This window comes from Topomyia yanbarensis, chromosome 1, assembly GCF_030247195.1.
Source record: "Topomyia yanbarensis strain Yona2022 chromosome 1, ASM3024719v1, whole genome shotgun sequence".
Classification (NCBI taxonomy): Eukaryota; Metazoa; Arthropoda; class Insecta; order Diptera; family Culicidae; genus Topomyia; species Topomyia yanbarensis.
Genome location: NC_080670.1, coordinates 195,249,275 through 195,263,741, shown reverse-complemented (window position 1 = coordinate 195,263,741; position 14,467 = coordinate 195,249,275). Strand labels below are relative to the sequence as shown.

Here is a 14,467-nt window from a genome sequence, read left to right as displayed (position 1 = left end):
TGACTTGGGTCAACCGATCATCATCGATCGCGATCAATCATCCGTCCGAATGGTGCAATTTTGAGTGTTTGTGTGTGTATGCGAACGCGGCATAGATCGATTTCGTAAATTATGATGGTTTCGAAAGTGAAAAGCGCTCGGCTTTTTTCTTTGGTTGTTTGGGGCTGGCTGACTGGCAAGCAGACAGGCAGGCAGGCAGGCAGGAGTAGGCAATTGTAGAAACAGAAGAAAAACCTTGAAACCGGGTGCCCACACCGAGTGAACGTCTTGTTTCTTCATTGATTCAGCGCGTGGTTCCGTTCCGTTAATGCGAGCGGCCGCGATCGATGGCCACCGGTGCCCGTAGCTGGTAGCTGGGTAGCGAGGTCGGTTCGTAATATGTGCGGTGTGTGTGTATTTGCAGGTTCGATGAAGACGCGCATCAAGAAGCAGAAGGTTCAATCGGAGCGGAGGGCGTACGTGATGCGTGGAAAATCTAAACCTCACTTAGTCGGTGTGCTCAAGTGTGTTGCGTACGGTTTGTGGTGATTGAACCGGCGTATGTTTATCCAATGTGAATCCGTCCGCGGTCCGTGGGTGGTGGATCCTTCTACGCGGAATGGGTGCCCGTAAGAAATCAGAGCGAACCGAATCGAAGGTTTCACTTTTATCTGGCCGACTACCTTAGATAATGTATATGGATGAAGTTTGTTTTGGTTCTTGGTTTTTGAAGTCTAATCACATCTGTTCCATATTCTATCAGTAAATGACTGACTGACGCAGTTTAGCGTTCTTGGAGCATGGCAAAAAGTACACTTGAGATCTTCGTGCGTCTAAAGGCAACATAGAATTTAAATTGACATTCTTCGAACATTTTGTGAGTGGAATACTGATTAGAACTTGAAGGTCGAATATATAATGGACCGAACCCAATGTTTCTATAAGACTTTCTATTTCAAACAATTCATCTTGTGGTAGCCCGTAAAGTCAAAAATTTTCTCATTCTACATAATTACTTTAGCAATGGTCGCCTTAAGATATTTCAGTGGCCTTTGGCACCTTAGCAAACTAAATATTTCCCAATATTTCATTTTTTTTATCGAGTTCATTGGTTACATCCGTTGAATAATTTTATTAATAGCTTTGTATCGGTGACTTTTAAACAAGGATAAACTTCTTTGAATACTATATTTAATAATCAATTTTGCATGATAAAAAAAACAGCTCATGTTGAAAAGAAGGAAAAATATAAATTAGTTATTGGAGAGGCATTTCGAGTTCGTCTCATCAGAATCCGACACTAACTTAGTGACAGAATTAAACTGACACCGGATTCTATTTTCTCCTCAGTAAAGAAAAAAAAATACTTTTTACACTAAGAAGAAATATAGCATAGAGAAAAAAATATAGTTGGAAACAAAATGCACAATGTACTGATAATCATCATTTGTGTATGGCGACGTTTATCGGAGCAGTATTCAAGTTTTTGTACTACACATTTAGGTTTCAAACTTAACTTTCAATTTGAATACGCTTCGTAATCAATTTTGAGCATTAACCTCATTTGCAGACAGTGTAATGATTCGGCTGATGCTCTTTTGGCGGGTTTCGGCGCTTTTTAGCTAATGCAAGGCGAATGAATTCTAAAAAGCATGCGATACTGTAGAATAATGACAAATCTGTGAATATTTTCCTTATTTTTTACATGAGCTGTTGTTTATGTGAGGGTCATTTTACGTCAGATTTACAACCCAAATTTAATTTTTTTTTAAAACTTCATCTTACGTGCTTAAGCGAAAAATAATCGAGACGCGCTTTTTATTTTGCAGAATATGATTTTTTTCCAAGGTGTGATTTTTTGAACACTTGAATTTTATAACCACGTTGTTGAAGTCCCACCTCAAAGCCCTGGTATAGCATAAGGGTTAGTGCTTTGGACCGGTGTTCAAGTGTTGCAGGTTCGAATTCTACCTCTTCTAGGATGTTTTATGATACTACAAGACCTTAATTTTGATGATATAATTATAGTGATTAATCCCCCTTGAAGTGAGGTATTTGCTACAATTTTTTTCAAAGTATGAAAAACAAGATGAAGTCTTTGGAAATGTTACTGCAATGAATTTGTTTTGCGAACATCTTTTCTGAAGACCAAAAATCTATTCGAAGTTATTGACCGTTGTTTGTGAATGACCCCTTAGTTTTTTTTCAACGTAGCTTCTTAAATATCGTAGATAAAGGGGTATTGGGTAATTTTTGGTAAAATTAGCAAAAGTTTTAAAAGTAATAACTTTTGAACTGGCAAAAACGGGCAGCCAGCTCTAGTTGCAATAAGAAATGCTACATTCACCCTGTAAAACCCAATAGAGATCACTTGTCTCTCGTTGTATGCAGTAGAGTTATAGATGATTTGAAAAAAAAAATATTTTTCGAAAAAGTCCAATATCATCGATAATACACCCAGGTTTTTTTACGCGGGGAATACGTACCGCGTAAAAAAAACCGCGTTAATTGGAAAATCCGCGTAAAAAAAACCGCGTTAATTCGAAAATCCGCGCAAAAAAAACTCAGCAAAAGACTTTTTTTTGGAAGTTTTTTTTGCGCGGATTTCGCAATTAACACTTTTTTTTGCAAAAAATGTTCTTTTGAATGCAAAAGACTTAGAAGATTTTCGGAAAGATGGAAGAGACGGGTCTGGAAGATTCCATATGGCCCGCACCCCAACAATATGGGTATTTTCGGAATGGTCTTGAAGAGTAGGTTCCAGAAATTGATTTTTGACGCCATTTTGAAATCAAAGATGGCGACTTCCGGTTTTAGCGAAATTCGCTATAACCCAATCAATATGGATATTTTCGGAATGGTCTTGACGAGTAGTAGACAAACGTCGATGTTTGCCATCATTTTAAAATTCTAGTTGGCGACTTCCGGTTTACCGAAATTCTCGCATGAAAAATTTGGGCAATCATCTAAATCACCCTCAAATATAAAATCTGATCATAAACCAATTTTGGGGGTTTGAATTTATTCAAATTAAACATATTGCTTAAATTTAAGTAAATTCAACTGTTTAATTAAAACTATTTGTACTACAACTTCAACTTCCAAAAATACCAATATTGATTATAGCGTATTTCGCGAAATCGGAAATCGCCATCTTGGATTTAAAAATGGCGTCAAAAATCAATTTTTGGAACCTGCTCGTTTAGATCATTCCAAAAACACTCATATTGACTGGTTTATAGTGAATGTGGCTAACCCGGAAGTCACCATATTGGAATTAAAAATGGCGTCAAACATAAATTTCTGGCACCTACTTGTCTACCATTCCGAAAATACCCATATTAATTGGGTTATAGCGGATTTCGCTGAACCGGAAGTAGCCATCTTGGATTGCAAAATGGCGTCAAAAATCAATTTCTAGTACCTACTCTTCAAGACCATTCCGAAAATACCCATATTGATTGGGGTGCGGCCAATAAGGAATCTTCCAGACCCGTCTCTTCCATCTTTCCGAAAATCTTCTAAGTCTTTTGCATTCAAAAGGATTTATTTTTTGCAAAAACCGTGTTTATGGCTAAATCCGCGTAAAATAAAAACTGCCAAAGTTCTTTGCATTTAAAAGGACTTAGAAATTTTTTTCAGAAAAAAGTCTAAGTCTTTTGCATTCAAATGGACTTAGAATATTTTTGCAAAAATCGCGTTAATTGGAAAATCAGCGTAAAAAAAACCACGGTAATTCGAAAATCCGCGTAAAAAAAGCTCGTAAAAAACCGCGCAAAAAACCGCGTAAAAAATCCTGGGTGTACAATCATTCCGATTCGAATAACTGATATTAGCTCGATCAATAATTTTATTTCTAAAATAACAATTCAGTTGTCTGTATAGCAAACAGCAAACATCTTGCTTGAATAATATATTTAATAAACAATTATGTGACATATGAAGGACAGCTCATGTTGAAAAGAAGGAAAGATATAATTAAGGGTTAGTAGGATAATCTGGCCTGTTTTTTGATAATTTTTTGTATGGAAACTTATTTTACAATGAAACCATGTTGACATCTGTCGGAGAATTGGCTGGGTAATAATGGAAAAATTGTAATAAATAGAAAAGTTATTAACATTCTGCTTTAGCATTGCCAATAATTAACAAAAAAATCATGTTCGTCGTAGAGACGATAGCCAGGAGTTTTGCGAACATTTGAAAAAAATTCAAGCAAGTCGGTAAAGTAGTTCGGCCGGAATCATGGCGGCCAGTTTAAAAAAGTGTGTTTTAAGAAAAACCCTTGTGTGCTCAGAGCGCCCTGAATCTCGAGCGGTTTCATCATTTTTGGGTCTTATTCGAAACCTTCCGATGGATAAGTATGTGTCTACATTAATTCTAAGGAAATATAGGAAAAGATAACGTAATTTTTTTTTTGAAAGAAAGCTTACTCTACTAACTTATAAACAAAATTCAAGAGTAGTAGTATTTTAATTTTTGTACCACATTTAAGTTTCAAGCTTGACCTTCTATTTAAACAAACTTTACAACCATTGTTTAGCATGGATGAGAAATTTGGAAGCCGTGCAATGACTCTGCGGATGCTTCCTAAACGGGATTTGGCCTATTATTATAACTATCCAATGCCAGGCGAATGAGATCTTAAAAAATGCGATACTGTAGAATAATAACAAATCTGTGAGTATTTTCCTTCTTTGTAACATGAGCTGTTCTTTCTATGAGTGCTATTCCACGTCTGATTTTCAACCCAAATTTAATTTCTTCGACAATTTTCTATTCGTTCTTTAGTGAAAAATAATTGACACGTATTTTTTATGTTGCTGAATATGATATCATTTTTTGAATACATATTTACATTTTATGCATGTGGACATTTTTCAATCACTGATAATTCAGCAACTATCCGGTGTATTGGAAAAAAAATATAACTATGGGTTTTTCCTGGGACGTCATTATAGTCCAGGGAGAACATAAGGTTTTGCGTATTGGGGCGGAGTCCCAAGGGTTGCAATCCTGTCTCTGGAACGATTTTTTACATAACTTTTCCGTTTAACTCACCGTTTGGATCTGTTTTCTCCTTTAATTTTTTTTAATTGTTTCACTTTTGTATTTTTTTTTTTCAATTCGTTTATTTGATAAGGGAGGTTTGCGTTAGCTTAAAGGTGCCAATTTTGTTTTGTTTTACATTTTAAATTACTTAAAACTAGGGGATTACATATTGATTTTTTAAATTAAACTAAGGCGCATTTATAGCTATACATATACACCAGGGGGTAATATAATTTTCGTAAGATTGGTCATTTAGTTTTTATGGCAATATGGTTTGACATTTTTAGCAATGAGATTATTGGAGCAAATAATGTTTAACTAAGGGGGAAAATTTTTACGACTATCTTAAAAGTAGAAATAATTAGAGGGCGTGATTAAATTTTGTAAAGATTCGGGGACATTAATTAGAGTTATTTTATGTGGTAGTAGAGTTGGGCATTTTCAACGAGATCATATAATATAATAGTTAAAACTAGAAAAGGAAAGAAGAGCTAAATGCTTCGTGAAGATATTTGGGGGGGGGGGATGGGGGGAGGTGTTACTTCTGTGTATAAGAGTCAGGGAAAGTAGGGTGGACAAAGATGGCAGGGGGAGAACATTATTTCAGTTTTAGGCTTCGGGAGATCAACGGATGAATTTCAGAATCAGAGTGGCCTTCATCAGGAAGAATCATGTACTGGGACGCCGGGTGGTCGTTTTCAAGATGGCAGGGGTTTCTCCAGATGATTTCGTAGTGCGGCTCAGATGTTGATCGGCTACATTTCGAGTTGTGCGTGTGATGTTCGTGCTTTAGGTCCCGTGTTTGTTGGCTCATTCGACAGGGATGTTTTGTGTCGCCTTGGAGTCGCATCAAACCATCGTGGGTGTATGGTACAGGTGGAAGAGAGCGCTTCTGAGAATGATAAGGAAAAAGGGGCAGTTAAAGTTGGATATTGATGGTTTTTATGAAGGTGTATATAAGGGACATATAGAGGACATCGCGGCTTGCCAACACATCTCGAACCGGGACGTTGGGTGGTCTTCCTCGGGCCCGGAGGGTGTCCATAAGCCGAGACCTGGCGGAACTGTACTCGGTGCACGCCCAGACTATGTGCTCTATATCGTGATAACCGTCGCCACAAGCGCAGATACCACTCTCCACGAGCCCAATACGTCGGAGATGTGCATCCAGCGTGTAATGGTTCGCCATGAGTCGGGACATCACACGAATGAAGTCACGACCCACATCCATCCCCTTGAACCAAGGTTTCGTCGATACCTTAGGGACTATCGAATGTAGCCACCTTCCTAGCTCCCCATTGCTCCACGAGGTTTGCCAACTTTCGAGGGTTCTCTGATGAGTAATACTGAAAAATTCGTGGAAGCAAATTGGTCTTTCAAAAGCGTCACCTTCAATGGCACCCACCTTAGCTAAGGAGTCCGCTTTCTCATTGCCCGGAATGGAGCAATGAGAAGGGACCCACACCAAGGTAATCTGGAAAGATTTGTCAGATAAAGCACTCAGTAGCTCCCGTATTTTCCCCAAAAAATACGAAGAATGCTTTCCATGTTTCATCGAGCGAATAGCGTCAATAGAACTCAGACTATCCGAGACGATGAAGTAATGGTCTGCGGGTAATGTGTCAATGACTCCAAGGGTAGCAGCTAGTTCTGCGGCGTAAACTGAAGCGGGGTCACCGAGTTTGTAGGAGGCGGTGAACTTTTGATTAAAAATACCGAAGCCAGTGGACCCTTCGAGGTTTGATCCGTCAGTATAAAACATCTTAGAACAGTCGACTTCGGAATTTATTATAAAAAATATTTGGAACCACTTGTGGGCGTATGTGGTCCGGAATTCCACTAATCTCATCTTTCATGGATGTGTCGAAGAAAACAGTAGATTCAGAAGTATTTATGAAATGCACACGGTTGGGATTGTAAGAAGAAGGATTAATATTTTGCGCCATGTAGTCAAAGTACAGGGACATGAAACGGGTCTGAGAATTGAGCTCAACAAGCCTTTCGAAATTTTCAATCACCAACGGGTTCAAGATATCGCATCGAATGAGCAATCGATATGAGAGTTCCCAAAATCGATTTTTCAGCGGGAGAACGCCCGACAGGACTTCGAGACTCATCGTATGGGTCGACTGCATGCACCCTAAGGCGATACGCAAACAACGATACTGAATTCTTTCGAGTTTGATGAAATGTATGTTCGCGGCGGAGCGAAAGCAGAAGCATCCGTATTCCATTACCGACAGTATCGTTGTTTGATACAACCTAATTAGGTCTCCTGGGTGGGCACCCCACCATGTTCCGGTTATTGTACGAAGAAAGTTGATCCTTTGTTGGCATTTCTGTTTCAGATACCGAATATGGCATCCCCAAGTACCTTTCGAGTCGAACCAGACCCCTAGATATTTTACTGTGAAGACCTGAGCGATAGTTTGACCCATTAATAGAAGCTGTAGTTGTGCTGGTTCACGCTTCCTAGAAAATACAACTAGCTCAGTTTTCTCCGTGGAGAATTCGATACCCAGCTTAATAGCCCAAGCAGACAAATTGTCCAGGGTATTCTGTAATGGTCCTTGTAGATCGACAGCTTTGGGTCCCGTAACAGACACCACGCCATCATCTGCAAGTTGCCTTAACGTGCAGGAATTGTCAAGACATTCATCAATGTCGTTGACATAGAAATTGTATAAAAGGGTGCTTAGACATGAGCCCTGGGGAAGGCCCATGTAGCTAAATCGTGATGTCGATAAGTCACCATGCGAAAAATGCATGTGCTTTTCCGACAACAAGTTTAGTAAAAAGTTGTTTAAAGTCGCTGAAAGACCATGCTGGTGCAGCTTCTCTGAAAGAATGTTGATCGAAACTGAATCAAAAGCCCCCTTAATATCTAGGAACACTGATGCCACCTGCTCTTTACTAGCATAGGCCATTTGAATTTCAGTTGAGAGCAACGCAAGACAATCGTTCGTCCCTTTGCCTTTGCGAAAACCAAATTGTGTATCTGACAGTGAGCCATTTGCTTTGACCCAATTGTCGAGGCGGGATAGGATCATTTTCTCGAACAACCTCCGGATACAAGATAGCATTGCGATCGGTTGATACGAATTGTGGTCGGAGGCTGGTTTTCCTGGTTTTTGGATGGCGATGACCTTCACTTGTCTCCAATCGAGTGGGACAATGTTAGCCTCGAGAAACTTATTAAATAAGTTCAACAAGCGTCTCTTGGCAGAGTCAGGCAGATTCTTCAACAAGTTAAATTTGATTCTGTCTGGTCCCGGAGCTTTATTGTTATACGACAAGAGAGCAAGTGAGAACTCCACCATCGAACAAGGTGTTTCGTTCGCGCTATCGTGAGGAGACGCGGCGCGGTAAATCTTCTGTGCCGGGGCGGAATTCGGACAAACCTTCTTGGCGAAATCGAATATCCAACGGTTTGAATATTCTGCACTCTCGTTAGTACTGTTTCGGTTTCGCAAACGCCGGGCCGTGCCCCAAAGAGTGCTCATCGATGTTTCTCTCGATAGTCCGTCAACGAACCGGCGCCAGTAACTACGTTTCTTGGTTAACATCAAACTCTTCATTCGCGTTTCTAACGTCGCATATTGTCGATAGCTAGCGGGTAACCCGTCGTCCCGGAAGGTCTTATACGCGGCGGCTTTCTCCGCGTACACGTCTGAGCACTCTTTGTCCCACCACGGATTAGGAGAGCGTTTTTGTATGTTTGCGCCGGGTACTGGCTTAGTCTGAGCTTGATTCGCGCTGTCGAGAATCAAGCCAGCCAAAAAGCTGTACTCTTCCTCCGGAGGAAGTTCGTGGGTAGATTCGATGTTGTCGGATATCGCGGCAGCATAGCTCTTCCAATCGATATTTCGTGTGAGGTCATACGAAATATTGATTGATTTCAATGGCCTTGAACCGTTATTGATTGAGACTACAATCGGCAGATGGTCGCTGCCGTGGGGATCAGGAATTACTTTCCACGTACAATTTAACCGCAGCGATGTTGAGCAAAGGGACAAGTCTAAGGCGCTCGGGCGCGCTGGAGGAGCAGGAATCCGTGTCATTTCACACGTGTTTAAAATTGTCAAATTGAAGTTATCGCAAAGATCCTGAATTAAGGAAGACCGGTTATCATCATAGAGGCAACCCCATGCTGTACCGTGAGAGTTAAAGTCTCCTAAAACTAGTCGCGGTGCTGGCAGGGATTCTAAGATGTCTTGTAGCCGTCGGTGCCCAACCGCGGTGTTGGGGGGAATATATATGGAAGCTATGCAAAGGCTTTTGCCTTTGGTTGTTACTTGACAAGCGACAACTTCAATACCTGTTATCGAGGGAAGGTTAATTCTGTAGAAGGAATAGCACTTTTTGATCCCCAAAAGCACTCCTCCATAGGGGGTGTCTCGATCCAGGCGAATAATATTAAAGTCGTGGAAGTTGAGTTCTATGTCGGAAGTTAACCAAGTTTCACATAATGCAAATGCATCGCAACTCAAATTATTTATTAAAATTTTGAAGGAATCGATTTTCGGGATGATACTTCTGCAATTCCACTGTAGAACAGTGATCAAATCCGTGACCTCGTTCGATGAGTTAGCCATCGAAGGATACAATCGCTGAGAGGAGGGGCCATTTAGCAGTCAACTGCTTCAAAAATGTTCTCACTGTAGGGAGAAAAGCTAACATAGGACTTTTAATAGGTTCAGTAATATTGAAAGTTTTTATTATCCAGTCCACTATGTCCGAGAGTTTTATAATTCCAGTGCTGTGATTACTCTCGAACTGAAACAAAGGAACACTTGGGATTTTTGATGTTCCTGGAAGTGCTGGGAACTCCTTCTCTGAGCTTAATCCTCCGAGACCAGGAGCTAGTTGTTTCGGTTTGGTTGCAACACTTCCAATAGATGTCACTTTCGGAGCCCCCTCAAGGGACACCTTCTGGCCTTTACAAGGAACTTTACGAGAGGAAATGTTCCTCCTCTTCCTATAAATTCTAGGCACCCTAGTAGATGTTCCCTCTTGTGGGTTACCAGCCTCGCCCTCGTCAGGAGGCAAGTGAGTATAGATGTTTGCTGAGGGTGGTGGCGTAGCATTCTTTAACATTTCTGCGAAAGAATGTTTGGATCGTCCCGCAAGGGAACGTTTCAGTTTATCCCCGCGTAGTTTGTACGCGGGACATGACGAGATATCATGCAGACTCTCCGCACAGTAAGGACACTTTTCGGCTTGCCTACTGCACGAATCATCTAGATGATTCTCCCCGCATTTTCCACAGCGGGCCTTATTGCTACAATGGGTGGCTGTGTGACCCAGTTGTTTACACTTTGTGCAATTCATGACCCGCGGCACAAACAGACGCACAGACAGACGAACCTTGTGCAAGAGGACGAAATTTGGCAAAGCGGTACCAGCGAAGGTCACCCGATAAGAGTTTGATTGGGGGTACGTTTTTGAACCATCCCCCGCAACTACTACTGAGTGCAAACGCTTGCACTCGAGTATTTTCACTGGCTGAAGTAAGCGGTCTCTGAAACGGCCAACCCCGTACTTCAGCAGATCCTCGCACGTCAAACTCTCATCGGTTACGACGCCTTCGGATTGTACTCTTACAGCCGGAATATACACGTTATAATCCCGCGTAAAGTGCTCACAGCAAGCAATATCGTTTGCCTGCTTTGAGTTGGCTAGCAACACCCTTATCTTGTCCGAGCGGACCTTTGAAATTTCGGTCACAGCCGAGAACCGTTCCGTCAGGTCTCTAGAAATCTGAAGAAGATTCAGTGATTTAGTCTTGGGCCGAAAGAAGACCACAAATGGACCAGTTGAGAGTTCTGGATAGCATTTGGGCCGGGGGGAGCCTTAGAAGTTGAACCCGATTCAACTTCCATTTGACCGTCCGGAGAGGGAACCATAGAAAACGTCAACGCACGGGGTCAGCGCCCGCGCAGACGGAAGAAAGCAATAAATGTGTTACAAATGACAAAAACCACTTAGCTTTAAACTGGTGTCCAACGACGAACCGATCCAGCTTATACAGCTGGCTATTGTTTAATCCTCACACGCGAACAAAAGACTGAGGACCGAACCGAACTGGTAAAATAACCTTGAATGCGGATTAACACTATTCTTTATCGCCTCACACAGCACTACGGACTAGAAAAAACAACCTCTGTCTCGATGGAGAGCTCGAAAACGAATGACGCACAATGGTTCTTTTGTTGCCAAAATCGTGCGATCTATTAATTACGGCTAAATTGTTAAATTTGGGTCTACGATGTCTTTGGGTCTACGGAGGAAATTGGGGATATTACAAGCCCTTTCGTATGGTGTTATAGTTCTAATGATTCATCAACTTTCTTTTAAGTACGTATATTAAGATACTACCTGCGGCAAAGTTGTAGGCCAACGACTTTACTGTGTAATGCTATCAGTGCTGACTGGCGTAAATGATGGAACTGGATAAAGGCGACTTTCGTGAACCAATGCTCTATTTTCATCTGTAGTAAATTTTCCACCTCCCGAATGGTGAAATAGTACAAAATCAAAAGTCCACTGCCGAAGTCGCATTCTGAAGCAACGCTTTTTCAACAATTTCACTCTTGGTTGCAAGAGTTAGGGTTGCTTTGTTCTTGAGACAATGCATACGAGATCAAGTGACTGTTAGTTGACATTCACTTTGCTCGCTCGTAACGCTGATTCAGGCAAAACGAATTGCTGAAAAGCAAATTTTAGTTTTTTTGTTTTGAAAGTATCTCTGACTTTCTGTGAATTTTTTTTATATTGAAGTATTTTTTATGGATCGTATGGTATACCCACAATTTTTTTATTCACCCTATTTTTATACACAAAAGTAAGCTTACCGCAAACATCCCCGCCTTCTTCGATTTGCAAGGAAACCGATCGGAACTAAAATCACCACCGCCTTCATACGTCCATCCGTCAGCTTCACAATAGCGAAAACAACAGAAAAAAACCGCGCACACACGTTCCGTGAATGTGATATGCTACATTCCATTCACCATATTCACACACCTGAATCTGACAGAAACAAACACTCAACTGGCGGCGGCGGCGGCGGTACGGGCACGCCGACAATAAGGATCGGCCCGTGTTGGCGGTGCGTTGTGCCATCATTTACGTATTATAGCCCTATTTTGTTTACAAAATCTGCGCGGGGGGGGGGGGGACGAGACGTGCAAAACTGGTCCGTCCGTCGATCGCGCTTCTAGCGCGACGATGACAAGTGCGTCTATTTGATTAAGGGTAGCGCATTTGTTTGAATCCGATTGGAATATTAATAATGTTACCCCCGTGCGTCGTCGTCGTCGTCGTCCCACGTCAACACGTGTCCACCCGCCCGGCCCGTACGGCCGGCTTAGATTGGCGTGTTTCTGTCGGTTGTAAGTAGGTTCGATACAAAGTGAGGAATTCGGTTAAAGTACTACCTTAAAATTGAGTTACCTTGACTCAATTTTCGATTAGAATATCGAATTGGACGATTGAACCTAAGGTTAAAACATCTATAACCAAAACAAATAAATTTAATGAAAATTAAATGAAATGGAAATTTTTATAATGTTATATTTCTCCTTAGTGGTGAAACATTTTGGGTAAAAACTAAAGAAAAAAAATTGGGTAAAAATTAATTTTGGGTAAAAACTAATTTTTCTCCACTAAGGGAAATTGTTTAAAACCATATTCGCACATTAAGGGTACAAAACCTATAACTAAATTAGTTATACATTTTCCGTTTCGACTTCGTTTCATCAGTATCCGACACTATCTTAATGACAGGACTTAGCTTCTTACGGAACATCACGCTTAACTAGGGGTTTTGCTCAGGAACACAATTAGTGTCTTCGTTTTTGGAGCTAGCGTCAATCCGGCTTAGTCCTGTCACTAAGTTAGTGTCGGATTCTGATGAGACGAAGTCGGAACGCCAATTGTATAACTAACGAACATTTTGTCATAAAACTTAATTTTAGGTAGTTTTTCATATTCGTGTACATCTCTCGGCCGCCTGAAATTTGCAACAGAGAGACCGATGGCAATGATAATTTCCTCAAAATTCTCTCAAGAATGGAAAGTGCCCTCGCCAATTGTCTTGACGCATCTCTAATAGAAAGTCATTCTCGTCTTTTACATAACCCACCGATGGACCATCATCGACGACCTAGTGGCTCACTTCCGATTTGCCAATTTCGCGCCGTTTTTCATATTTCACCGCGCACCTTCGAAAGCATCATTCAAGTTTTGCAGATGATGAATGACGAGGGGAACCATACATCAGGTAACAGCCTCCTTTGATCGATATAATTAGCGAAACCGCCCAACGACGACGATGACGGCGACGACGACGCCGAAGACGATGAAGCCTTTCGTCATCACATCGATCACTTCGATCATCATAACTCGGGCACGGGCTTTTAACGTGATGCATTAAAAAAAAATATTTGGGTTCGCTACCCTCCGCCCTCGTTGAAATCACTTTGCTTGTTGGCTGGTTGGCTGACTGGCTGGCTGTCTCGGTTCGCAGGGGCCGGGCGTTAGTTGCTTGCCTCTGCTACCATCCGACTGCAAGCCTACTGCGTTGCTGCTGTGCTGCCGTTGATTCAAATACCGTGGCGCGTTGCGTGATTCATGTTTTTCTGCTCTCTTTACTTGCTGTTATCTAAGGACGCGCTTCATATATAACAATTGTTGACCAACAACGATGATGATCATGATGATGATGCCGGTCGTTGGTGATCATAAGTAACATTTCCTTCTATCAGAGGGAGGCGGCCTCGTGCTTTTCTTACTGTCATATTTTGATCGATTTTTTTTTCGAACTCGTCGAACACGGCTTTTTTGTATTCTCTTGATCCATTTCTCTCTCTCTCATTGTTACCATCACTGATTATGATGATGATGATGATGACGGCGGTGATCAATTTATTAGATTGATCGTTTCATTGCTAATGGGTGAAAATCGTAATAACCTGCTACTGCTTCTGCTGCCGAGTTCGCTTCTTTCTTCGATCGTACCCACATTTGCGCCAAAATCGGAGCCATCATAAGCTGGTTTACTAAAGCTACTATTCAAACGTGAAAATCGATAATTGAAGTTTTCTAGACTTTGCAGAATCAGGATGCAATAGATTGTCTAAAACGTGCGAAATGAGTGATACCGCCATCAGTGCGGACTGCCCCAGTCGATACAAGAAAATGAGGGTTTCTGTGAAGATTAAGTGATCCATGTAATATATTTAAACAAAAATTTAGTTACCAAAAAATACCGCGTGATTTCAACAAAAATGGCCCACCAAAGCTTGGAGCGGAAGCTCTCCTACTACAACGATCCAGAATATGCCGCCGTTCGGCACGCCCAGAGCGGCCGCCTGTTCAATTGGGTCAAAGTGTCGCACGGCTTCAAAAAGTTCCGTCTGCGACGCTGGAATTC

At 41.4% G+C, this 14,467-nt stretch overlaps 1 protein-coding gene across 5 annotated transcripts in view; it reads left to right on the top strand.

Annotated features, from left to right (window-relative positions):
- The window catches only part of LOC131686146 (uncharacterized), a 546,994-nt gene that overhangs the window by 350,286 nt on the left and 182,241 nt on the right, over positions 1-14,467 (top strand). The gene's annotated exons all lie outside the window — the stretch shown is intronic.